This window comes from Bos grunniens, chromosome 7 (genome assembly GCF_055505025.1).
Source record: "Bos grunniens cultivar Pamir isolate PY7600 chromosome 7, Bosgru_T2T1.0, whole genome shotgun sequence".
Lineage (NCBI taxonomy): Eukaryota > Metazoa > Chordata > Mammalia > Artiodactyla > Bovidae > Bos > Bos grunniens.
The window spans coordinates 32,357,968-32,384,560 of record NC_141171.1 but is presented as its reverse complement, the minus strand read 5'-3'; the positions used below and the strand labels follow the sequence as shown (position 1 = coordinate 32,384,560).

The following is a 26,593-nucleotide window of genomic DNA, read 5'->3' as shown; positions in this document are numbered from 1 at the left end:
CTAAAACATTTTAGAATGTATTTGACTGCAGTAAAGTGAAGCATGGATCAATTGTTTTATTAACTTCCTCAGTTTGTCTAATTCTTAAAGCAAAGCCAGGGAATGCCCTAAACCAAAAGCTGAATACGTTTTCCTAAGTTCTGCTCTACTTACTTTATAATGTATGTTTATAGCCTCTATATTCTTGCATTATATAATATGTTATTCCTAGATATTTTCCTTATTCTTAAGATAGAAAAGAACTAAATTTATTCTCTATTTTAGGTGAAAACTTAATTAGAAATTGCTATTTTGAGAAAGTTTAACACTTTATTTTTAATGTTACTTAGAGTTAAAATTGGACTTCCCTGATAGCTCAGTTGGTAAAGAATCTGCCTGCAATGCAAGAGATTCCGGTTGGATTTCTGGGTTAGGAAGATCCGCTGGAGAAGGGATAGGCTACCCACTCCAGTATTCTTGGGCTTCCCTTGTGGCTCAGCTGGTAAAGAATTCGTCTGCAAAGTGAGACCTGTGTTCTATCCCTGGCTTGGGAAGATCCCCTGGAAAAGGGAAAGGCTACCCACTCTAGTATTCTGGCCTGGAGAATTCCATGGACTGTATAGTCCATGGGATCCCAAAGAGTCGGACACCACTGAGCGACTTTCACTTTCACAGGGTTATAATTAGGAGCTTCCCGATGGCTCAGTGGTAGAAAAATCTGCCTGCAATTCAGGAGACAAAGGAGACATGAGTTCAATCCATGGGTCGGGAAGAAATCATGGAAAAGGAAATGGCAACCCACTCCAGGGTTGTTGCCTAGAAAATTCCTTGGGTAGAGGAGCCTGTCAGACTACAGTCCATAGGGTCACAAAGAGTCAAACGTGACTGAGCAATCAGCTTGCAGGGTTATAATTGTTGGAAGTAACTTGAAAAGTGTTATTACGATTTAAGGTTCATATATGTTTCAACTGAAAGGACTCTTAAAACAATTTGAGTTAGATACGATATTCCATATAAGATAAATAGAACATAAGTATTAATTTCCTGTATATTTGGAGCAGAAAGCCACAAAATTGTGAGATGTTGGGATACATAAGGAAAGATATCAACATAATGCATGACTAAACAATTAATATTGGTGGTTGAAGTAAATGTAAATAAAAGACTGGCTATAATTAAAGTGTGATCAATAAAACTAACATTAAATGGTGGCAGAAATAAGTGTGATAATGTGAAGCAGTGATAGAAATGAATGTAATAAAAATTTGAGTGGAAAGGAGGAAAAAGTAATTTTTCCATGATTCCTACTAAAATTCTGTGTTTGAATATAGTTTTCTTAGATTTAGTGGGAAGATATATTCCATGAAGAAATTCAAGTGTGAGAAAAATCATTATTAGTTAAGTATTTAAACTTTGTTGTGGTAAAACATTCATTTAAAAATCACCAACTTTAAATGTACGATTGTATTTTATATACATATATATTCATTCATTTTTCACAGTCAAGATATTTAATTTTTAATCTCCCAAATTCAATCAAAAATATTTTATCATCTCTTTCATAGCTTTTTTCCTTTGGTCAATGGGTTATTTAAGGTGTATTCTTTAATTTCAAAATATTTTTGCTAGATACTTTTTCTGTCTTTGTTTTTAATTTCATCTCATAAGTTTCTTGTGGTCAACATACTGTGTATGACTTCAATTTTTAAAAATTGAGACTCATTTTATGGCCCATAATATGGTCTATTTTGGTGAATATTTTATGTGCACTTCAAATAATTGTTATCTTGCCATTGTCAGAGAAAACGTCTTTGGTTCATAATGCTATTCAAGCCATCTGCATTCTTACTGATATTCGCCCTATTTATGTCCCTGATCATTGAGAATGCAGAGTTCAAAACTCCATTTATAATAATAGATTTGCCTTTTTTGGTTATATCACATTTGATTTATGTGTTTAAATACATATATATTAATACTTTTATTAAATGTTTATCTACTTTTAGAATTGGGAAACCGTTTCGATGACTTGAGCAATTTATCACCATGGAATCTCCCTTCTTATCCCTAGATATATTTTTAGTCCAAAATCTGCTTTGCTAATATTAATATAGTCATACAAGCTTTCTTTTAACTTATTTTTATTGGACCTATTGTTCATTTACAGTGTTGTTAGTTTCTGCTGTACGACTAAGTGAATCAGTTACACATATACATACATCCACTCTTTTTCAGATTCTTATTCCCATATAGGTCATTACAGAGTATTGAGTAGAGCTTCCTGTGCTATACAATATGTTCTTATTAGCTATCTATTTTATATATAATAGTGTGTATATGTCGATTCCAGTCTCCCAGTTTATCCCGCCTTCCTCTTTCCCCCTTGGTAACTATAAGTTTGTTTTCTACATCTGAGACTATTTCTATTTTGTAAATAAGTTCATTTGTACCCCCCTTCTTTTTTTTTAAAGATAACACATATATGTGATACCGTATGAAATTCTCTTTCTCTGACTTCACACAGTATGGCAATCTCTAGGTCCATCCATGTCGCTGCAGATGGTATTATTTCATCTTTTTTATGGCTGAGTAACATTCTGTTGTATATATGTACCACATCTTTATCCATTCACCTGTTGATGGGCATTTAGGTTGTTTCCATGTCCTGGCCATCATAAATAGTGCCACAGTGAACACAGGGGTGCATGTATCTTTTCAAAGTATGGTTTTCTCCACTTACATGCCCAGGAGTGGGATTGCTGGTTCATATAGTTCTATTTTTATTTTTTAAAGGCACCTCCATATTGTTTTCAATTGTGGCTTCACCAGCTTTCCCACCAACAGCGTAGGAGATTTCCTTTTCTTCACAGCCTCTCCAGAATTTATTGGTTGTAGTTTTTTTCACAATGGCCATTCTGACCATTGTGAGGGCATACCGTCTTTCTTGTGTTTAGTATTTGCATGGTGTATCTTTTTCCAGCAGTTTATGTGTAACATATCCGTGGCTTTATAGCAAAACTAGATCTTTCAGAAGTACGTGCCTGGATATTGCTCTTTTATCATATCTGATTATCTCTGGTTTTTAATTGCATATTCAAACCCTTTATATTTAGTCATGAATATTGACATATTTTGAATTTGTTGTTTTCCATTTGGTTTTCTATGTATCCCATTTGTTCCTCTTACATTTTTAATATTATTCCTTTTCTCCATTACATGAATTGAGAATGTTTTATAAGCTACTTTTGTCCACTATTTATTAGATTATCAGCGATGTAACTTTCTTACTATTTATATTCTTATACTATTTATATATTTAACTTGATCTTCAATAATTGTATACTTCTTAGATTTTTAAAGAAGCCATGGTATAAATCCACCTTCCTGCCCATCTTTTGTGGTACCATTTTCATACATTTCACATGTATAGGTCCAAAGTCCATCTTCTTGATCTGAAAAAATTTCTGCAATCTTTGTTACACATTTTTTGATGATGAATGGTATCAGCTTTTTATTTTAGGCTTAAAATATCTTTATTTCACCTTTATTTTGGAGATACATTTTTTGTTGGGTATAGAATTCTATGTTGGCACTTCCTTTGCTCCATAGTTCAAAGATACTGCTCTATTGTCTTCTGGCTTCCATTATTTCTGATAAGAATTCTCTTTTTATTTGCGTTCCCCTCTTAAATAGTGACTTTGAGCTTAATTGAGATTCTAAGACCAGTATGATTATAATGTATCAGCTGTTAAAATGTCTTTACTGTTTGGTAATTTTTCTAATACCACAGGTCATCAGAAATTTTTTGTTGCCCTTGGTGTTTTTTTTTTTAATCTGTTTTCATCTGGATAGGCTCTACTACTATGTCTTAAAGTTCACTTATCTCTCTTTCTACCATGTCTTTTATAGTATTAATTTTCATTTCAGGTACTATTTTTTTCATTACTCATTGTTTAATTTTGGTTTATTTAATATCTTCCATTTACTTACTCTTAATTTATATTTCTTCCCCTAGACTTTGAGATAGTAACCATATTTAAAACTTTCTTAATCTCCTCACCTGGGCCTTCCCTGGTATCTCAGTTGGTAAAGAATCCACCTGCAATGCAGAAGACCCTGGTTCAATTCCTGGTTCGGGAAGATCTGTTGGAGAAAGGATAGGCTACCCACTCCAGTATTTTTGGGCTTCGCTTATGGCTCAGCTGGTAAAGAATCCGCCTGCAATGTGCAAGACCTGGGTTCTGTCCCTGGGTTGGGAGGATCCTCTGGAGTAGGGAATGACTACCCACTCCAGTATTCTAGCCTAGAGAATTCCACAGACTGTGTATAGTCCATGGGGTCACAAAGAGTCAGACTGAGACTTTCACTTCACTTCACTGCCAGTTGTATTATTTATGCTATCCTTGAGTCTGTTTTATTGACTGATTTTTCACTTGATAATGGGTCACATTTCCTGCTCATTTTCATGAATGCTAATTTTGAACTGAATCCTGTCACTGTAAATTATACACTATTTGATGTTACATCTTGCTCTTTCCCTAAGTGAGTTCTGGGTTAAAGGTTTTTTTTGGTTTGTTTGTTTGTTTTCTGTTATACGGGTAACTGGAATCAGTTTCAATCATTTTCAGGCTTGTTTTTAAATTCTGTTGAGAGATAACAGAGGGGCATTTAATACAGAGTTAACTTTGATCCTCTACTATGTAAACACCTTTTTAGATAATTTTATTCAAAACTCATGTATTACAAGGTCTTTATATTCTGGCTTATGGAAGGACCAACATTTCATATCCTTTTGTGAGCTCTAAAAATTTCCCTGCCTACTCTGCTGTGAGTTCTTTCCTGAGAGTAACATTTCTTCTCATAGCCTAGTTTGGCATATGTCCAAGGCCTGGAGGAAATCCTTCATCTCTAGAGATTTTTCTTGGTGGGCAGCTCTCTCCTTCCTGGTACTCTTTCTTGTAAATTCTAGGCACCTTCACATGCTGGTAGTCATCTGTCTTCGTCAGAACAGGCGGATTTGGATTGGAGTTAATCTCATGCCCTGAAAACTGCCATCAAGTGGTATATTTCTAGTTTTTCTTTCTTCTCTATTTCTTCAAGAAAATGGTTCTGTGTTGCCAATATTTAAAAACTCATTTCATATATTTTGTTTGTTTTTCTATGTGCTTAAGATAGAGAGTTAAATCTGGTCTCTGTTGGGGCCACTGTCATAAAGGGTAGATGGCAATCATTTATTTCATTTTGTGTTAATTTTTGTTCTGAATTTCTATCATTTTGACCTCTTCTGAAAATACAACTCAGTAAGTTTTGCTTTTTAATTCCACCATCTCCAACCAGACCATGCTGCAACAGGCTAGGGAGGCTCCACTGGCCTTGAGTCTATACAGTTTCCAGGAGAGCTGTCCTTTACCCAGGATATTTCCATCAGGTCCAAGGTGTTTTAGATTTGAATGTTTCTTAAGATCCAGAAATGTACGTTGCAGCTAGAAGCCCTTGTGCCTGGCTTATAGATTAGCCTTTTTATCTACTCTGCAAGATGTGAATTAAAGTTGAGATTAAACATATCTATCATGTAGATATTTCATTCAAGAACTATTTTTAAAGGTTCTTCTAGGTGTCAGGAATTGTTCTTGTATTAATCCATTTAGTTCTCATGATAACTATTCAGTTAAGAAACTGTTACTATCAACATTTCATAGATGAGAAATACAGCTACAGCAAGGCATAGTGGCTTGCTTCGCAATTTCACAACTAGTAAATGAAGAGGAATTTTACCCAAGTAGTCTACTTCCAGTGTTGGGATTCTTAACAACTATACACTACAGCCTTAGATATACTTAAAGCAGCAGTCAGGTAAGCGTGTATTGTCTAAAAAGCATTTATTAATAAACAGTGGAATTAAAATAAGTGAATTGAGCAACCAACAAAACTTGTAACAACTACAACAAATCCAAAGAAAGCTTCAGTTCAGTCATTCAGTTGTGTCTGACTCTTTGCGACTCCAAGGACTGCAGTACGCCAGGCTGCCCTATCCATCACAAACTCCAGGAGCTTACTCAAACTTATGTCCACAGAGTCAGTGATGCCATCCAACCATCTTATCCTCTGTTGTCCCCTCTCCTCCTGCCTTCAGTCTTTCCAAGCATCAGGGTTTATTTCAATGAGTCAGTTCTTCGCATCAGGTGGCCCGGCCAAAGGGTTGGAGTTTCAGCATCAGTTCTTCCAATGAATATTCAAGACAAAAGAAACTATAACAAAAGCTTAATAAAGCATAATAGCTTAAAGCTTAATAAAAGAAAGCATAACAAAACTTAATAAAGGTAAAAATAGAAAATTTTAAATTAGAAATGAAAATGGAAGCACTAGTAAATTAATACAAGAACTGATCTTTGTGGGAAAATGATTAAAAAGCATAAATTACAAAATAAGAAATCCTTATAAAGAAATAACCATACACAAAACACAAGCTGATTTAAAAGCATCTGAAAAGAAAATCTTGATCACTATACAAATAAATTTTAGAATATCAACAGACAACTTTATGGGCAAATATTATCAAAGCAACTTCAGAAGACAGAAAGCAAACTCACCAATCATAATAAGTAAAATAGAGAAAATTATTGAAGAACTATTCTGCAAAAGTCACCGTAAGTTTTCTTGGAGCAATTCTATTACACTTCTAAGAAATAAAAGTTTTAGTTGTATTTATACAATTTGAAGGGAGAAAAATCTTAAAATTCTTTTTAAGGTGCTATCATAATATTGGTATCAAAACTCAAAAGTAGAACAAAACAGACAACTATAGATAATTCAGAAACATTCTAAAAAATGATATACTGTTAACAGGTATAGGTTTTCTATGAATTCTAGAATTACACAAATAATTTTCTGTATTGGTAGGAAAAGCATACAGTTATCTCCATAGATATTAAAAAGGTATTTTGTAAATTTAACATCTACTCTTGGTTAAAAACTAAAAAATAAAAGTAAAGTGTTGGATAATTTCTTTGGGGAGGAATATGTGTCTGTATCAATATAAATATATTTTGAGAAATGTTTACTTCTCTGGATATGTCTTGGGTGCTTGCATACTGCTTATTGGGCATAGACAAATCTGCCTGCAGGAAAATTCTCTTTCATTTTTGGTTATCTATCAAATCATGTTCCTTCCCCTCTCTTCTCCTAGAACGCTGACTAGTATTGTTCAGAGTTAGTTTAAATTTTGACAGAACATGAGAATAGGCAATGATCAAGAAACTACCATTCTTTGCCAATGAGAGATATTTTTGAATCAAGAAATTATAAGCAGGAGGATAAAGAAATATAGGATAAAGCAATATACACTATAACAGCATGAATTAACTGGTTTCACTTCAGTTACTTAGAACATGAAACCCCATATCCATGTTTGGTTTTGAAGCCTATGTGTTCCACCTCAGTATTTCCCTGGTGGCTTAGCCAGTAAAAATCGGCCGGCAATGCAGGAAATGGAAGACATGTGGGTTCATTCCCTAGGTAGGGAAGATCCCTGGAGAAGAAAATGGCAACCCACTCCAGTATTCTTGTCTGGAGAATTTCACGGACAGAGGAGTGTGATGGGCTACAGTCCATGGGGTCACAGAGTCGGACACAACTGAGTGACTAAGCATGCCCAGTATTTCCAAGGTTGCCATACTCCTTAGTTCTAGTATGGGTTTGCTTCTAGTCTTTCACTTCTTTGCAATTTATGTATTCACCTTCTAAATACAACTCTTAAACGCTGTGCAAAAATGCAGCAGAAGGAGTATTTCCTAACTGAAACTTAAAACTAAGAACAACCAATACTGATCATTTCCCATTACTGATTGCTTGATGCTTCCATGTTATGAACTACCACTTTTGAAATATATTTTAAAACAATTTAATATATTAATAAAGTATGGTGTCTCTATGTTAAACATTTAGTGTTACATTTTTACATTTTCCCTCAGCATATAGTGGGACTCACTTATTATAATTTCTTTGTTTGAATTTTTATGTTAGGATTTGTCATCAAACTGTGCTTATATTTTTAATGGTTATATTGATAGTTTCAGGATTAATTAACTGTAAACATACATAAATCATAAATTATGAAGAACATAGTGCTTAAATACCCTTTCATAACTGTAGCTCATTTCATCATCTTGGTACTTTTTCTTCAGAGAACTTCTTCTCTTCATGCCCAGTACCACCCACATGGGACATTAGGGTTCTCTATCTCTGATTTGCTGATAAAACCCTGAATATTATGGGCTTAAGTATATGTTGACTTGGCATTTGTTCATATTTGTTTAGTTTTCTATGATTAGCAGCCGTAAAGCTGTCTCCCACCTAATTTTACTTACATCAGTATGGTTCATTCTTAACCTCTTCACAGCTTCCCTTTTACAGACAGAATGTGCTTCATAAAGATTCTCTTGGACTAATGATACGAGACTTCATTGTCTAAGTAAGGGTCCTCTGGATAAGCTTTTCTATACGCTCAACCTACTCTGTGGATCTCTAGTCATATATTATCTGCTATAGCTATTATCCCTTTATTTGATCCAAATTTCCTTTCACTTAACAGTTTTCCTTATGACTTGCATGTGATCATTTCCTAATGAATTGGAGATAACTTTTTTGTCTTCATTCCTATTATTATTGGATTGATTTTTGAAAAGACAATGCCATATATAAGGCTTTTTTTCTCCAGTATATCCCATCAACTTATTATGGTATATAGTGTCTTTCAATTTGATTTATTGTTGCCTCAGATGACTTTAATACCTTGAATTTGAGCTCCCATCCCCAACACAATAACTTATGGATGGAAGCGCTACTGCTAGATGACTTGGGTTCATTAATCTATGACTGTGACACATTATTTTATGTATTCCATTTTTCATGTATGACAGACACATTATGGATCATTCTCATTTTGGTATTTAATGTGTTGTTTTCACTAAACAACAAATGATGTATAATTATACATGTTATTAATTACCTACAGTTGTTTATTTCTTTGGAGCAAGTGAGAAAAAGCATAAAACAAATTCATTATTCAGAATATATGAAACTCATTGTTAATTTCTAATCCATCCATCTCTTTTATTTCTTAAAAGATAGTATTTTATGTGAACAGCCTAAAAAAATCTCTGTTAAGATCTTGTAGCTTTCTATAGATTTCAGATCTCATCTGTTGTTTCATCACATTCATATGGGCTTTTTAAATATCCCTTAAATGGCAAAAACAGTATATTCTTTGCTTCTGTTTATGAACAGAATTTAATATCTCTAGGCTGCGAATATTTTATATGTTATTTTTGTACATCTAAATGTGAGCACTACTTCAGAACACTCCTTTATACCCCATCAACCATGAGTTCTGTGCTTAGTCACTCAGTTGTGTCCAACTGAGCAACCCCATGGACTGTAGCCCACCAGGTTCCTCTGTCCATGGGGATTCTCCAGGCAAGAATACTGGAGTGGTTGCCATGCCCTCCTCCAGGGGATCCTTCAGGGATCTTTCCAACCCAGGGACAAATCGAGTTCTCCCCTACTGCAGGCAGATTCTTTACCATCTGAGCCACCAGAGAAACCCATCAACCATGAGTTCTGGTGTAGAAATAGCAGTGAGCTTTCTGAAGCAGTTCCTGGTATGCATTATAATAGCAAGGACTTTTAAAATTTTATTTATTATTGTGGCAAAAATAACATGAGACCTACCATTTTATTTATAAAGGTTGACATATAAAGTAGAGTATTTTAGCCATAAGCACAATGCTGTAGATCGCTATAAATTATTCATCTTGCAAAATTGAAACTTTATGCATGTTCAACTCCTCATTTATTTCTCTCTCCAGCTTCTGGCAATGACTTTCTGCTTCTATAAATATTACTACAATATAGATCTCATATAAGGGAATAATCAAGTATGTGTTGTTCTGTGACTGCCTTATTCCATTTAGCATAATGTTATCAAATTCATCTGTTACTGCATGTAGCAAGATTTCCTTCTTTTTATGGTTGAATAATATTTCATTGTAAGTGTATAACACATTTTTCTTTCTTACTGTTTTATTTAGCATTTTCTTTCTTTTCTCTTGCCCTTCTCCCCTCCACCTGTCTTTCATCCCTCCTTCCCTCCTTTCTCCCTTTCTTCTTTCCTTCCTTACTTTTGAGCACATTTCAGATCTACCCTCCAAACACATTTAAAGTACATATTATTGATATAACTATAGTCACAAGGCTGTACACTAGATATCCAGACCTTAATCATCTAGTATAATTGGAAGTTTCGATAGTTTAATCAACATCATGTCATTTTTCCTTCCTCCCAGCTCCTGGTAACTACCAATATACTCCCTTCTCTTATGAGTTTGACTATTTTAGATTTCACACATACATTAGGTCATGCAGTATGTATCTTTCTGTGTTTGGCTTGTTTCATCCAGTTTCATCTATTTGATCACAAATGGCAGAATTTTTTTTTTTTCCTATGGATGAATAATATCCCATTGTATGTATATGTGTAAATATATTTATGTTTTCTTTATTCACTCATCCATTGGTATTTCTACATTTTGGCTAATGCTGCAGTTAATATGGAAATTCAGATTTCTCCCAGATACTGGTCTTATTTCTATTAGATGTGTATCCAGAAGTGGGGCTGCTGAATCATAAGATAGTTCTAGTTGTTATTTTTCAAAGAACTTCCATATAATTGTCTGTAATGGCTGTACCAGTTTACATTCCCATCAACAGTATAAAGGGTTCCCTTTACTCCGCAGTCGTCCCAGCACTCATTTCTGGTCTTTTTGAGAATAGCCATTCTTACAGGTGGTTTTAATTTGCATTTCCTTGATGATTTGTGATGTTAAGCACCTTTTCATATACCTGTTGGCCATTTGTATGTCTTCTTTAAAGAAATGTCTATTCAAGTCTTTTGCCCATTTTGAAAATACGATTATTTGGCTTTTGCTATTAAGTTGTAGGAGTTCTTACCCTGATCAGAAAGGTGACTTGCAGATATTTTCTCCCATTCTATAGGTTGCCTTTTCACCCTGCTGACACTTTGCTTTCTCTTGCAGAAGCCCATAAGACTGAAGTAATCCCATGTGTCTATTTTAACTTTTGTCGCTTATGCTTTTGGTGTCACACCCCAAAAACCCATTGCCCAGATCAGTGTCACGATTTTTCCCTATGTTTTCTACTAAGAGTTTGAAATTTTGAGGTTTTACATTTAAGTCTTTAATCCATGTTATCTTTTGTGTATGGTATTAAAAAAGGTCTAATTTCATTCTTTTCATGTGTATATCCTGCTTCCCAACCTATGATCTAAAAGGCTATATCAAGGTGGTAACAATAATATGAGCAAAGACTCTCGGATATGAAAAATATTTGCTACTAAATTATACATTTAACTATCTTACTATCCTTAATACACAGAGTTAGCATTTTTGTATTCCCAGTCTCTTGAATATAGTATACTCATTCAACTTGCTAATCTTTGTCCTCAATACCTTTGTTTCTCTTTTAAATGCATTTTGAGTCCTTTTTAAGCTATAAGCCATTCCTGAAGTTCCCAATGAGGTACATCTTTCTTTGAATAGTTCTTCAAAGAACTATTAATTCTTTGAATAACTATAGTTCTTCAAATAACTTAGTCTTTGCTCCTTCTTTTTAAACACCCTGCTGCTGCTGCTGCTGCTGCTAAGTCGCTTCAGTCGTATACTGATTTTTTGCCTCAGTGTTTATTCTTCTCAACTAGATTCTGAGACCTTGTATTGACAGGTCCACAATTTATATATCTTTATATATTCTACCAGGCCCTTTATAGAGTAAATACTATAATAATATTAACCATAATAACTAGCTTTTATTAAATTCTTATTACATATCAGGCAAAAGTGAAAAAATCTGTTGGTTGTTGTAAATGAATATTGTGAAAAGGCAGTTACTTTCTGAATTGAACAATATAAATTAAATACTTGGATAACTTTCAGGAGTTGCAAGATAGACTAGAGTCAATGAAAAATAATACCATCCTCATCCCTATGCTGCTATTCTGGCTGAGTTAGATGGCTTCCATAGCTCTGCATGTTCATATTTACCAGATATGTATGTCATCTACTCAAATCTTGTATCAGGAAAGCTAAGCTCCATACATAACAGAGAATTTATGATTTGATACAAATTGGATGGGTGATGTTCCTTTGTTTGAAGTATACCACATTCTTTTTCATGCTATGGATTATTTACTTTATGATAGTAACTCAGGAGACTCTTTCATCTTCTGGTAGCTATGCCAACAACATTGACTACTGAGAGATCTGTACAGGCCTTTTGCTCACAAGAGACAATGTTGTTCCTGTCTTCAGATGTGCACATACGTGCAAGGAATTAATCTTAGCTGACAGCAGTGCTCATGTATCCAGGGGCAAATGTGAACATGCTTAAATACCACAGGAAGATAGCCCAGGTCTACTAGATATATCTACCCTACTAGAGCTAAGGCAGTGTGGCTGTTGGAGAGAGGCTGTGAGGGAATGTGCTTGATTGTTCTTGGTGGGTCTTCTGTTATTCAAGTCATTTCATATCAGTCAGATGACAAGGATGAGGAGAAGCATTTTGAATGTTTAATTAAACTGAGTTTTATTGTGCACAAATACCAACCTTCTCTAGATTACAATACTATATTTTGAGATGTGAAACAAAATTATTTTTCCCAATAATGAAATAGTGTTGAAATTCAACTAGTTCTGAATGTTCATGCCAGTTCTAGAAACATGCTATCAAAACAAAGAAAAATATAGAAAATATTCCATAGAAACATTTTTCAGTTTAGTTTAGTTCCTCAGTCGTGTCCGACTCTTTGCGACCCCTGGAATCGCAGTACGCCAGGCCTTCCTGTCCATCACCAACTCCCGGAGATCACTCAAACTCACGTCCATTGAGTCAGTGATGCCATCCAGCCATCTCATCCTCTGTTGTCCCCTTCTCCTCTTGCCCCCAATCCTTCCTGGCATCAAGGTCTTTTCCAATGAGTCAACTCATTGCATGAGGTGGACAAATTACTGGAGTTTCAGCTTTAGCATCATTCCTTCCAGAGAAATCCCAGGGCTGATCTCCTTTAGGATGGACTGGTTGGATCTCCTTGCGGTCCAAGGGACTCTCAAGAGTCTTCTCCAACACCACGGTTCAAAAGCATCAATTTTTCAGTGCTCAGCTTTCTTCACAGTCCAAATTTCACATCCATATATGACCACTGGAAAAACCATAGCCTTGACTAGACCAACCATTGTTGACAAAGTAATGTCTCTGCTTTTCAATATGCTATCTAGGTTGGCCAAAACTTTTCTTCCAAGGAGTAAGTGCCTTTTAATTTCATGGCTGCAGTCACCATCTGCAGTGATTTTGGAGCCCAAAAAAATAAAGTTTGACACTGTTTCCACTGTTTCCCCATCTATTACCCATGAAGTGATGGGACCGGATGCCATGATCTTCGTTTTCTGAATGTTGAGTTTTAAGCCAACTTTTTCACTCTCCTCTTTCACTTTCATCAAGAGGTTTTTTAGTTCATCTTCACTTTCTGCCAGAAGGGTGGTGTCATCTGCATATCTGAGGTTATTGATATTTCTCCCAGCAATCCTGATTCCAGCTTCTGCTTCTTCCAGCCCAGCATTTCTCATGATGTACTCTGCATATAAGTTAAATTAGCAGGGTGACAATATACAGCCTTGATGTACTCCTTTTACTATTTGGAACCAGTCTTTTGTTCCATGTCCAGTTCTAACTGTTGTTTCCTGACCTGTATTTAGGTTTCTCAAGAGGCAGGTCAGGTGGTCTGGTATTCCCATCTCTTTCAGAATTTTCCACAGTTTATTGTGATCCACACAGTCAAAGGCTTTGGCATAGTCAGTAAAGCAGAAATAGATGTTTTTCTGGAACTCTCTTGCTTTTTCCATGATCCAGGAACTCTCTTGCTTTTTCCATGATCCAGCAGATGTTGGCAATTTGATCTCTGGTTCCTTTGCCTTTTCTAAAACCCGCTTGAATATCTGGAAGTTCACGGTTCACGTATTGCCAAAGACTGGCTTGGAGAATTTTGAGCATTACTTTACTAGCATGTGAGACGAGTGCAAATGTGCGGTAGTTTGAGCATTCTTTGCCATTGCCTTTCTTTGTATCGGAATGAAAACTGACCTTTTCCAGTCCTATGGCCACTGGTGAGTTTTCCAAATTTGCTGGCATGTTGAGCGCAGCACTTTCACAGCATCATCTTTCAGGATATGAAATAGCTCCACTGTAATTCCATCACCTCCACTAGCTTTGTGGAGTAGTGATGCTTTCTAAGGCCCACTTCACTTCACATTCCAGGATATCTGGCTCTAGATGAGTGATCACACCATTGTGATTATCTGGGTCATGAAGATCTTTTTTGTACAGTTCTTCTGTATTATTCCTGCCACCTCTTCTAAATATCTTCTGCTTCTGTTAGGTCCATACCATTTCTGTCCTTTATCGAGTCCATCTTTGCATGAAATGTTCCCTTGGTATCTCTAATTTTCTTGAAGAGATCTCTAGTCTTTCCCATTCTGTTGTTTTCCTCTATTTCTTTGCATTGATTACTGAGGAAGGCTTTCTTATCTCTTCTTGATAGTCTTTGGAACTCTTTATTCAGATGCTTATATCTTTCCTTTTCTCCTTTGCTTTTCACTTCTCTTCTTTTCACAGCTATTTGTAAGGCCTCCCCAGACAGCCATTTTGCTTTTTTGCATTTCTTTTCTATGGGGATGGTCTTGATCCCTGTCTCCTGTACAATGTCACGAACCTCAGTCCATAGTTCATCAGGCACTCTATCTATCAGATCTAGTCCCTTAAGTCTATTTCTCACTTCCACTGTATAATCATAAGGGATTGATTTAGGTCATACCTGAATGGTCTAGTGATTTTCCTTACTTTCTTCAATTTAAGTCTGAATTTGGCAATAAGGAGTTCATGATCTGAGCCACAGTCAGCTTGGTCTTGTTTTTGCTGACTGTATAGAGCTTCTCCATCTTTGGCTGCAAAGAATATAATCAATCTGATTTCAGTGTTGACCATCTGGTGATGTCCATTTGTAGAGTCTTCTCTTGTGTTGTTGGAAGAGGGTGTTTGCTATGACCATGCATTTTCTTGGCAAAACTCTATTAGTCTTTGCCCTGTTTCTTTCTGTATTCCAAGGCCAAATTTGCCTGTTACTCCAGGTGTTTCTTGACTTCCTACTTTTGCATTCCAGTCCCCTATAATGAAAAGGATATCTTTTTGGGGTGTTAGTTTTAAAAGGTCTTGTAGGTCTGCATAGAACCGTTTTACTTCAGCTTCTTCAGTGTTACTCATTGGGGAATAGACTTGGATTACTGTCATATTGAATGGTTTGCCTTGGAAACAAACAGATCATTCTGTCATTTTTTGTTTGTTTGTTTTATTTTTAAACTTTACAATATTGTATTAGTTTTGCCAAATATCGAAATGAATCCACCACAGGTATACCTGTATTCCCCATCCTGAAACCTCCTCCCTCCCCCTACCCTCCCTCTGGGTCATCCCAGTGCACCAGCCCCAAGCATCCAGTATCGTGCATCGAACCTGGACTGGCGACTCATTTCATACATGATATTATACATGTTTCAATGCCATTCTCCCAAATCTCCCCACCCTCTCCCTCTCCCACAGAGTCCATAAGACTGATCTACACATCAGTGTCTCTTTTGCTGTCTCGTACACAGGGTTATTGTTACCATCTTTCTAAATTCCATATATATGCGTTAGTATACTGTATTGGTGTTTTTCTTTCTGGCTTACTTCACTCTGTATAATAAGTTCCAGTTTCATCCACCTCATTAGAACTGATTCAAATGTATTCTTTTTAATGGTTGAGTAATACTCCATTGTGTATATGTACCACAGCTTTCTTATCCATTCATCTGCTGATGGGCATCTAGGTTGCCTCCATGTCCTGGCTATTATAAACAGTGCTGCAATGAACATTGGGGTACACGTGTCTCTTTCCCTTCTGGTTTCCTCAGTGTGTATGCCCAGCAGTGGGATTGCTGGGTCATAAGGCAGTTCTATTTCCAGTTTTTTAAGGAATCTCCACACTGTTCTCCATAGTGGCTGTACTAGTTTGCATTCCCACCAACAGTGTAAGAGAGTTCCCTTTTCTCCACACCCTCTCCAGCATTTATTGCTTATAGACTTCGATCGCAGCCATTCTGACTGGTGTGAAATGGTACCTCATAGTGGTTTTGATTTGCATTTCTCTGATTATGAGTGATGTTGAGCATCTTTTCATGTGGTTGTTACCCATATGTATGTCTTCTTTGGAGAAATGTCTATTTAGTTCTTTGGCCCATTTTTTGATTGGGTCATTTATTTTTCTGGAGTTGAGCTGTAGGAGTTGCTTGTATATCTTTGAGATTAGTTGTTTGTCAGTTGCTTCATTTGCTATTATTTTCTCCCATTCTGAAGGCTGCCTTTTCACCTTGCTAATAGTTTCCTTTGTTGTGCAGAAGCTTTTAAGGTTAATTAGGTCCCATTTGTTTATTTTTGCTTTTATTTCCAATATGCTGGGAGGTGGGTCATAGAGGATCCTGCTGTGATGTATGTCAGAGTGTGTTTTGCCTATGTTCTCCTCTAGGAGTTTTATATTTTCTGGTCTTACGTTGAGATCTTTAATCCATTTTGAGTTTATTTTTGTGTATGGTGTTAGAAAGTGTTCTAGTTGCATTCTTTTACAAGTGGTTGACCAGATTTCCCAGCACCACTTGTTAAAGACATTGTCTTTAATCCATTGTATATTCTTGCCTCCTTTGTCAAAGATAAGGTGTCCATATGTGCTTGGATTTATCTCTGGGCTTTCTATTTTGTTCCATTGATCTATATTTCTGTCTTTGTACCAGTACCATACTGTCTTGATAAATGTGGCTTTGTAGTAGAGCCTGAAGTCAGGTAGGTTGATTCCTCCAGTTCCATTCTTCTTTCTCAAGATAGCTTTGGCTATTCAAGGTTTTTTTGTATTTCCATACAAATTGTGAAATTATTTGTTCTAGCTCTGTGAAGAATACCATTGGTAGCTTGATGGGGATTGCATTGACTCTATAAATTGCTTTGGGTAGTATACTCATTTTCACTATATTGATTCTTCCAATCCATGAACAGGGTATATTTCTCCATCTATTAGTGTCCTCTTTGATTTCTTTCACCAGTGTTTTATAGTTTTCTATATATAGGTCTTTAGTTTCTTTAGGTAGATATATTCCTAAGTATTTTATTCCTTCCGTTGCAATGGCGAATGGAATTGTTTCCTTAATTTCTCTTTCTGTTTTCTCATTATTAGTGTATAGGAATGCAAGGGATTTCTGTGTGTTGATTTTATATCCTGCAACTTTACTATAATCATTGATTAGTTCTAGTAATTTTCTGGTGGAGTCTTTAGGGTTTTCTATGTAGAGGATCATGTCATCTGCAACTAGAGTTTTACTTCTTCTTTTCCAATTTGGATTCCTTTTATTTCTTTTTCTGCTCTGATTGCTGTGGCCAAAACTTCCAAAACTATGTTGAATAGTAATGGTGAAAGTGGGCACCCTTGTCTTGTTCCTGACTTTAGAGGAAATGCTTTCAATTTTTCACCATTGAGGATAATGTTTGCTGTGGGTTTGTCATATATAGCTTTTATTATGTTGAGGTATGTTCCTTCTATTCCTGCTTTCTGGAGAGTTCTTATCATAAATGGATGTTGAAGTTTGTCAAAGGCTTTCTCTGCATCTATTGAGATAATCATATGGTTTTTATTTTTCAATTTGTTAATGTGGTGTATTACATTGATTGATTGATTGATGGATATTAAAGAATCCTTGCATCCCTGGGATAAAGCCCACTTGGTCATGGTGTATGATCTTTTTAATGTGTTGTTGGATTCTGTTTGCTAGAATTTTGTTAAGGATTTTTGCATCTATGTTCATCAGTGATATTGGCCTGTAGTTTTCTTTTTTTGTGGCATCTTTGTCAGGTTTTGATATTAAGGTGATGGTGGCCTCATAGAATGAGTTTGGAAGTTGACCTTCCTCTGCAATTTTCTGGAAGAGTTTGAGCAGGATAGGTGTTCTAGCTCTTCTCTAAATTTTTGGTAGAATTCAACTGTGAAGCCATCTGGACCTGGGCTTTTGTTTGCTGGAAGATTTTTGATTACAGTTTCAATTTCCGTGCTTGTGATGGGTCTGTTAAGATTTTCTATTTCTTCCTGGTCCAGTTTTGGAAAGTTGTACTTTTCTAAGAATTTGTCCATTTCTTCCACGTTGTGCATTTTATTGGCATATAATTGTTGATAGTAGTCTCTTAGGATCCTTTGTATTTCTGTGTTGTCTGTTGTGATCTCTCCATTTTCATTTCTAATTTTATTGATTTGATTTTTCTCCCTTTGTTTCTTGATGAGTCTGGCTACTGGTTTGTCAATTTTATTTATCCTTTCAAAGAATCAGCTTTTGGCTTTGTTGATTTTTGCTATGGTCTCTTTTGTTTCTTTTGCATTTATTTCTGCCCTAATTTTGCAGAGATAATAGTTTAAAACTTCCCTAAAATGGGGAAGGAAATAATCACCCAAGTCCAAGAAACCCAGAGAGTCCCAAACAGGATAAACCCAAGGCGAAACACCCCAAGACACATATTAATCAAATTAACAAAGATCAAACACAAAGAACAAATATTAAAAGCAGCAAGGGAAAAACAACAAATAACACACAAGGGAATTCCCATAAGGCTAACAGCTGATCTTCCAATAGAAACTCTTCAAGCCAGGAGGGAATGGCAGGACATACTTAAAGTGATGAAAGAAAATAACCTACAGCCCAGATTATTGTCCCTAGCAAGGATCTCATTCAAATATGAAGAAGAAATCAAAAGCTTCTCAGACAAGCAAAAGCTGAGAGAATTCAGCACCACCAAACCAGCTCTCCAACAAATACTAAAGGATATTCTCTAGACAGGAAACACAAAAATGGTGTATAAACTCGAACCCAAAACAATAAAGTAAATGGCAACGGGATCATACTTATCAGTAATTACCTTAAACGTAAATGGATTGAATGCCCCAACCAAAAGACAAAGACTGGCTGAATGGATACAAAAACAAGACCCCTACATATGTTGTCTACAAGAGACCCACCTCAAAACAGGGAACACATACAGACTGAAAGTGAAGGGCTGGAAAAAGATTTTCCATGCAAATAGGGACCAAAAGAAAGCAGGAGTAGCAATACTTATATCAGATAAAATAGACTTTAAAACAAAGGCTGTGAAAAGAGACAAAGATGGACACTACATAATGATCAAAGGATCAATCCAAGAAGAAGATATAACAATTATGAATATATATGCACCCAACACAGGAGCGTCGCAATATGTAAGACAAATGCTAACAAGTATGAAAGGAGACATTAACAATAACACAATAATAGGGGGAGACTTTAATACCCCACTCACACGTATGGATAGATCAACTAAACAGAAAATTAACAAGGAAACACAAACATTAAATGATACAATAGACCACTTAGACCTAATTGATATCTATAGGACATTTCATCCCAAAACAATGAATTTCACCTTTTTCTCAAGCACACATGGAACCTTCTCCAGGATAGATCACATCCTGGACCATAAAGCTAGCCTTGGTAAATTCAAAAAAATAGAAATCATTCCAAGCATCTTTTCTGACCACAATGCAGTAAGATTAGATCTCAATTACAGGAGAAAAACTATTAAAAATTCCAACATATGGAGGCTGAACAACACGCTGCTGAATAACCAACAAATCACAGAAGAAATCAAAAAAGAAATCAAAATTTGCATAGAAACTAATGAAAAAGAAAACACAACAACCCAAAACCTGTGGGACACGATAAAAGCAGTCCTAAGGGGAAAGTTCATAGCAATACAGGCATACCTCAAGAAACAAGAAAAAAGTCAAATAAATAACCTAACCGTACACCTAAAGCAACTAGAAAAGGAAGAAATGAAGAACCCCAGGGTTAATAGAAGGAAAGAAATCTTAAAAATTAGGGCAGAAATAAATGCATTCTGTCGTTTTTGACATTGCATCCAAGTACTGCATTTTGAACTCTTTTGTTGACCATAATGGCTACTCCATTTCTTCTGAGAGATTCCTGCCCACAGTAGTAGATATAATGGTCAGAATGTAGTCCACTGGTGAAGCAAATGGCAAACCACTTCAGTATTCTTGCCTTGAGAACCCCATGAACAGTATGAAAAGGCAAAATGATAGGATACTGAAAGATGAACTCCCCAGGTCAGTAGGTGCCCAATGTGCAACTGGACATCAGTGGAGAAATAACTCCAGAAAGAATGAAGGCATGGAGCCAAAGCAAAAACAATACCCAGTTGTGGATGTGACTGGTGATAGAAGCAAGGTCCAATGCTGTAAAGAGCAATATTGCATAGGAACCTGGAATGTCAGGTCCATGAATCAAGGCAAATTGGAAGTGGTCAAACAAGAGATGGAAAGAGTGAACGTCGACATTCTAGGAATCAGCAAACTAAAATGGACTGGAATGGGTGAATTTAACTCACAAACATTATTACTTCAGCTTTAATATCCAGTTAATATAGATAATAGTTTCATTGTACAATTGCATATGTAATTGTAAGCCAGAATTTGACATTATGCATCTATTTGCCTTATTTTATAAAGTTGTATAAAATGGATTAAATTGCAAATAACTTAATAACTCATTTAATACCTATTTTATATCAGGTACAGATATAGTTACTAGAGATAAAAATATCTAATTCATGCTCAAGAATTTCATAGTACAATGCATAAGACAGATATGTAAGCTGCTGATACAATAATATAGTAGTAAATATTTTCTTACTCACAGGCTTTACTTGTCCAGTGAATTAAGATATAGGAAAAATAACATGTTAAATAGAACAAAGATAAAATATTTCAATTTTCATTATTACTTTTTCTCCATATATTTTAATTAGAAAAAAATAATGTGGTACATGTTACCTTATCTGAAGTTAACAATTTGTAGACTTGAGTGCTTACCTCTAGATTTTTCTGTGTTCGCAGTAAACTGTAAGCTTGACTTTCCTTAATATTTTGCTGTCAAATATAATTATGAGAAAAATTTAATGCAGTTAACTCTATCAGTAATTATTTATAAGATCATAATTAGTGATTATGTGATGCTGCCAAGTCCTAGGTCATGTTATTGGGTTATAGCCATTATTAATTCAACTTTTAAATTATATGTAGTATTAGTATTTCAATATTATATTGCTGTTTCTTTAATTGGGGACACTGAGGAAGTACACTAGAAAATAATTAAGTACTCTCTCAGAACACTTAAAAATTAACAAAATAAGATAATCACTATGGCAACTCTGCAAATTAAAGTTTAATACCAAATTCCCCAGCAAATACTTTTTTCAGATGCTTATCATTTTCAAACACTTTATTTTGTCATTATTAGAACACTTCATGTAATATTATATGGCCTAACTTGCCGAGTCTGAAAGATAAAAACTACACATTTGGGAGACATATTCTTCTTGCTGCTGCTGCTGCTGCTAAGTCGCTTCAGTCGTGTCCGACTCTGTGCGACCCCATAGACGGAAGCCCACCAGGCTCCCCCGTCTTTGAGATTCTCCAGGCAAGAACACTGGAGTGGGTTGCCATTTCCTTCTCCGATGCATGAAAGTGAAAAGTGAAAGGGAAGTCGCTCAGTCGTGTCCGACTCTTAGTGACCCCATGGACTACAGCCTACCAGGCCCCTCCGTCCATGGGATTTTCCAGGCAAGAGTACTGGAGTGGGGTGCCATTGCCTTCTCCGATATTCTCCTTAACTATACTGAAATTTTTGATTGATTATTAGGCCACAATTTTATATCATGACCATAAGTTATTTTTAAACTATGGATACAAATTAAGGGCATGAATATAATCACAAAATGTCAACACTGAGCTTCTGCCTCCCTGGGTATTAATCTCTTTCATGGTTTTGTTTTTTTTGTTTTTTCTTTTTGGATGTTCTTTGGCCACAGTTCTTGCCCTGTTCTTTCATTTATTATTCTTTCACCATTGCCACTAGTCAAGCATAGGAATATGAGCACACTCTTCTGTCTCTCCATCTTCTCAGTCCCTTTTAGAAATGTTCTTCTAATTTATCAGTTCTTAAATGCTTTATCCATGACCTTTATGAAAGACCACTTAAAGACCACATGCTTTGATACTCTAAAGATTAAGGAAAATAAATGGAAAGTAGTTCATTTTTGTTATTCATTTTATATTAGTCAATGCAAAATTTAAGTACATTTTAATAGTTAAGGGATAAAATCCTAGTTTCATTATATATCCTTGTGTGAGTCTTTTTAAACTTTGTGTTTCAGTTTTTCATTTGAAAAATTTGGACTAATTAAAAAGTCCCTACATCACTGAATTTTTGTAATGGTTAAATTGATTAACATATGAACAGTTCTCAAAACAATACTTGATATAGAGAAATACTGTATATGTTCATTATTAGTAGTAGTAATGCAGTAAGTATAATAATTACTACCAAACACTCTCTCACTCCTATGTACTGTACGCAGTGGAGCTGTTAAGGATGCATGGCATTTATTTGTAAGAATGGAAGAAAATACATTCATTTTTATATATCGATACCTTGAGAACAATCCTTATGGCCTGTCATTGGACTGAGCACCAGTTTTTGAGAATAGCTGCTCAAGGTTCATCACTCATGATCACAGTCTTAAGGTACTGAAAGAGTTCTGTTGGCAAGTCCAGAGATTTGCTGACAAAAGAAGCAGGAATCCGCAAGAGGGTGTAGGTACCAAAGCTAGCTAGTCAGGCATTTTATACTGCTAAACCTGAAGGTCTACATTAACACAGTAACTACAAGATCTTTATAGTTATTCTAGGCCATCAGAGAAGCCCAAGAATACTGAAGTGGGTAGCCTATCCCTTCTCCAGAGGATCTTCCAGACCCAGGATTCAAACTGGGGTCTCCTGCATTGCAGGCAGACTCTTTACCAACTGCGCTATCAGGGAAGCCCTATTATGACCAGTAGTCAGTGAAATGAATTTTTTTTTTTTAAAGGCTTTGGACAGCTACTTTTTTTTTTCCATTTCTTAGTTCATCCACTTTTCTTCAGTCCTTTTTTTTTTCCTTAATGAAAACAGCTTTTTATTTATAAACAAACCTTTAGAATGTTGTGTAGTTTTTGAGGGCTTCCCTGGCAGCTCAGATGGTAACGAATCTGCCTACAATGTGGGAGACCAGGGTTCAGCAGTTTTTGAAAAAACATTAAGTGCATGCTTAGGTTCACTGACTTTTTTTTTAAACTACAGCTTAAATTGTATTATTTATGAAGAGAACCATGCATACATTCCTTTACTATAAATTATTGTGTACTCACTCAGAGGGCAATGGCACCCCACTCCAGTACTCTTGCCTGGAAAATCCCATGGAAGGAGGAGCCTGGAAGGCTGCAGTCCATGGGGTTGCGAAGAATTGGACACGACTGAGCGACTTCACTTTCACTTTTCACTTTAATGCATTGGAGCAGGAAATGGCAACCCACTCCAGTGTTCTTGCCTGAAGAATCCCAGGGACTAGAGGAGCCTGGTGGGCTGCCATCTATGAGGTCGCACAGAGTCAGACACGACTGAAGCGACTTAGCAGCAGCAGCAACAGCAGCAGCATTGTGTACTCACTAGTGTCCGGAACTGTTCTAGGCAATGGAAATAAAGAGGTTTAGGAAACAGGTATGATCTCTTTCTGTGAAGTTTATATTCTAGTAGAAGGAAATAGACAATAGGTACTTTTTATCATTATTAAGGAAAACAAAGTAGACTTCTGCATTAAACATTGAATAGAATGACATGGTTGGTTGGGTGATGGAGGAAGCCTTCTCTTAGGAGGCCATAATAAACAAAGAACGGATGTTTAGAAAAGGCCAACCATGTGTAAACTTCGTGGATGAGTGTTTCAGAAAGAAAACAGACTGAAATACAAAAATCTCTTAGGTAGAAATGAATTTAGCAATTTCAAAGTGCAGAATTAATTTCTTTAAGCTTCCGTTTTTCAGTTCAAGGGCTATGAAAAGAAACAAACTATTGAAACATGTTGTAAACATGATCAGGGATGCACATTTATCACAGTCTATGAGAGTTGGACTGTGAAGAAGGCTGAGCGCCAAAGAATTGATGCTTTTGAACTGTGGTGTTGGAGAAGACTCTTGAGAGTCCCTTGGACTGCAAGGAGATCCAACCAGTCCATTCTGAAGGAGATCAGCCCTGGGATTTCTTTGGAAGGAATGATGCTAAAGCTGAAACTCCAGTACTTTGGCCACCTCATGCGAAGAGTTGACTCATTGGAAAAGACCCTGATGCTGGGAGGGATTGGGGGCAGGAGGAGAAGGGGACGACAGAGGATGAGATGGCTGGATGGCATCACTGACTCGATGGATGTGAGTCTCAGTGAACTCCGGGAGTTGGTGATGGACAGGGAGGCCTGGCGTGCTGCGATTCATGGGGTCACAAAGAGTTGGACACGACTGAGTGACTGATCTGATCTGAAGATTAAAACAATATAGTACTATTAATTATCTGTTCCTTTTTATAAATTGAGTTTTTCCACCTTTAAAGGAGAAAGAAATGCAACAAACATGCAGAACACTCCACATTAACATAAAAATAAAAATTCTGGCAACGCATCAAGAATGTGATAAAAATTAAACAAAAGGAAAGCATGTAAAAGCTGTCCTCATTGTTGTGCATTAGTTCTTTTGTTTAATTATATTGGCAAGAGACTCTCAAAACCAAGCAGATTAATGATCCTAAAAGTTTAAGCTCCTTTATCTTCAAATTATAGAATTGTTGTGTGTTCTGACTCCATCTGGTCTTAGCTCTTATCTATATGTCATTATGTATTCAGCATTCAGTTATTTCAGCAAGGAGTAATTCTTCAGGAAAAAAAAACTGTTACCACCATAGTGAAGTGAAGTGAAGTGAAGTCGCTCAGTCATGTCCGACTCTTTGCAACCCCATGGACTGTAGCCTATCAGGCTCCTCTGTCCATGGGATTTTCCAGGCAAGAGTGCTGGAGTGGATTGCCATTTCCTTCTCCATACCACCATAGTAAAGAGACTAATATACTGCAGGTTCAACTGAACCTTTGATGTTTATTGTTCTTACACTATCTGATGTCCTTTCAGAATTCTCCTTTGGTCAAAGTAAGCAAAATTTTCCAACAGGAAAGTATGCCACACACTATAATAAGTATCCATAAGAGGGAACACATTTTGGATTTAGTAATAAAAAGTTTCAGTTCAGTTCAGTCACTCAGTCATGTCCGACTTTTTGCAACCCATGGACCACAGCACACCAGGCCTCCCTATCACCAACTCCCAGAGTTTACTCAAACTCATGTCCATTGAGTCGGTAATGCCATCCAACCATCTCATCCTCTGCCATCCCTTTCTCCTCCTGCCTTTGATCTTTCCCAGCATCAGGGTTTTTTCAAATGAGTCAGCTCTTTGTATCAGGTGGCTAAAGTACTGGAGCTTCAGCCTCAACATCAGTCCTTCCAATGAACACCCAGGACTGATCTCCTTTAGGATGGACTGGTTGGATCTCCTTGCAGTCCAAGGGACTCTCAAGAATCTTCTCCAACACCACAGTTCAAAAGCATCAATTCTTCGGCACTCAGCTTTCTTTATAGTCCAACTCTCACATCCATACATGACTATTGGAAAAACCATAGCCTTGACTAGATGGACATCTGTTGGCAGAGTCAAGTCTCTACTTTTTAATATGTTCTCTAGGTTCATCATAACTTTCCTTCCAAGGAGTGTCTTTTAATTTCATGGCTGCAGTCACTATCTGCAGTGATTTTGGAGCCCCCCCCAAAATAAAGTCTGTCACTGTTTCCACTCTTCCCCATCTATTTGCAATGAAGTGATGATCATCTGGATGACCAGATGATCTTAGTTTTCTGAATGTGGAGCCTTAAGTCAACTTTTTCCCTCTCCTCTTTCACTTTCATCAAGAGGCTCTTTAGTTCACTTTCTGCCATAAGAGTGGTATCATCTGCATATCTGAGGTTATTGATATTTCTCCCAGCAATCTTGATTCTAGCTTGTACTTCATCCAGCCCAGTGTTTCTCATGATGTACTCTGCATATAAGTTAAATAAGCAGAGTTTAGATAAGCTATTATAAATATTTTTAATACTACAGGAGCAAGTACAGAGAATTAAAGGAATGTATAACCATATTTCAAAAAGAGAATATCAATAATGAAGTTGTAATTATAAAAACAAATCCTAGTTATGTAAAATGCACCAAAATTTTAATTTTTTAAATTAAAAAAATAAAAATTTGCCAGAGAGACTCACTAAAGAGAGATTCAAATAGAGTTGAGCTGGCAAAAGATAGTGAAGTTGATGGCAATCAATAATAATATTCAGTCTGGGGAGTGGACAGAAAAAAAAAAACTGAGGAAGAAAATTTAGTTTCAAAGACTAGTGGGACACCATCA

At 36.2% G+C, this 26,593-nt stretch overlaps 1 long non-coding RNA gene across 3 annotated transcripts in view; it reads right to left on the bottom strand.

The window, feature by feature from the left end:
* Positions 1-5,841: 5,841 nt before the first annotated feature.
* Positions 5,842-26,593, bottom strand: part of LOC147369010 (uncharacterized) — a 289,600-nt gene continuing 268,848 nt past the window's right edge. For all 3 annotated transcript variants that reach the window (XR_015167072.1, XR_015167073.1, XR_015167071.1), the window contains 2 exons: positions 21,095-21,151; positions 5,842-6,198 (listed from right to left, as the gene is read on the bottom strand). This is a non-coding gene — a long non-coding RNA (uncharacterized LOC147369010). The remainder of the gene's footprint in view (positions 6,199-21,094; positions 21,152-26,593) is intronic.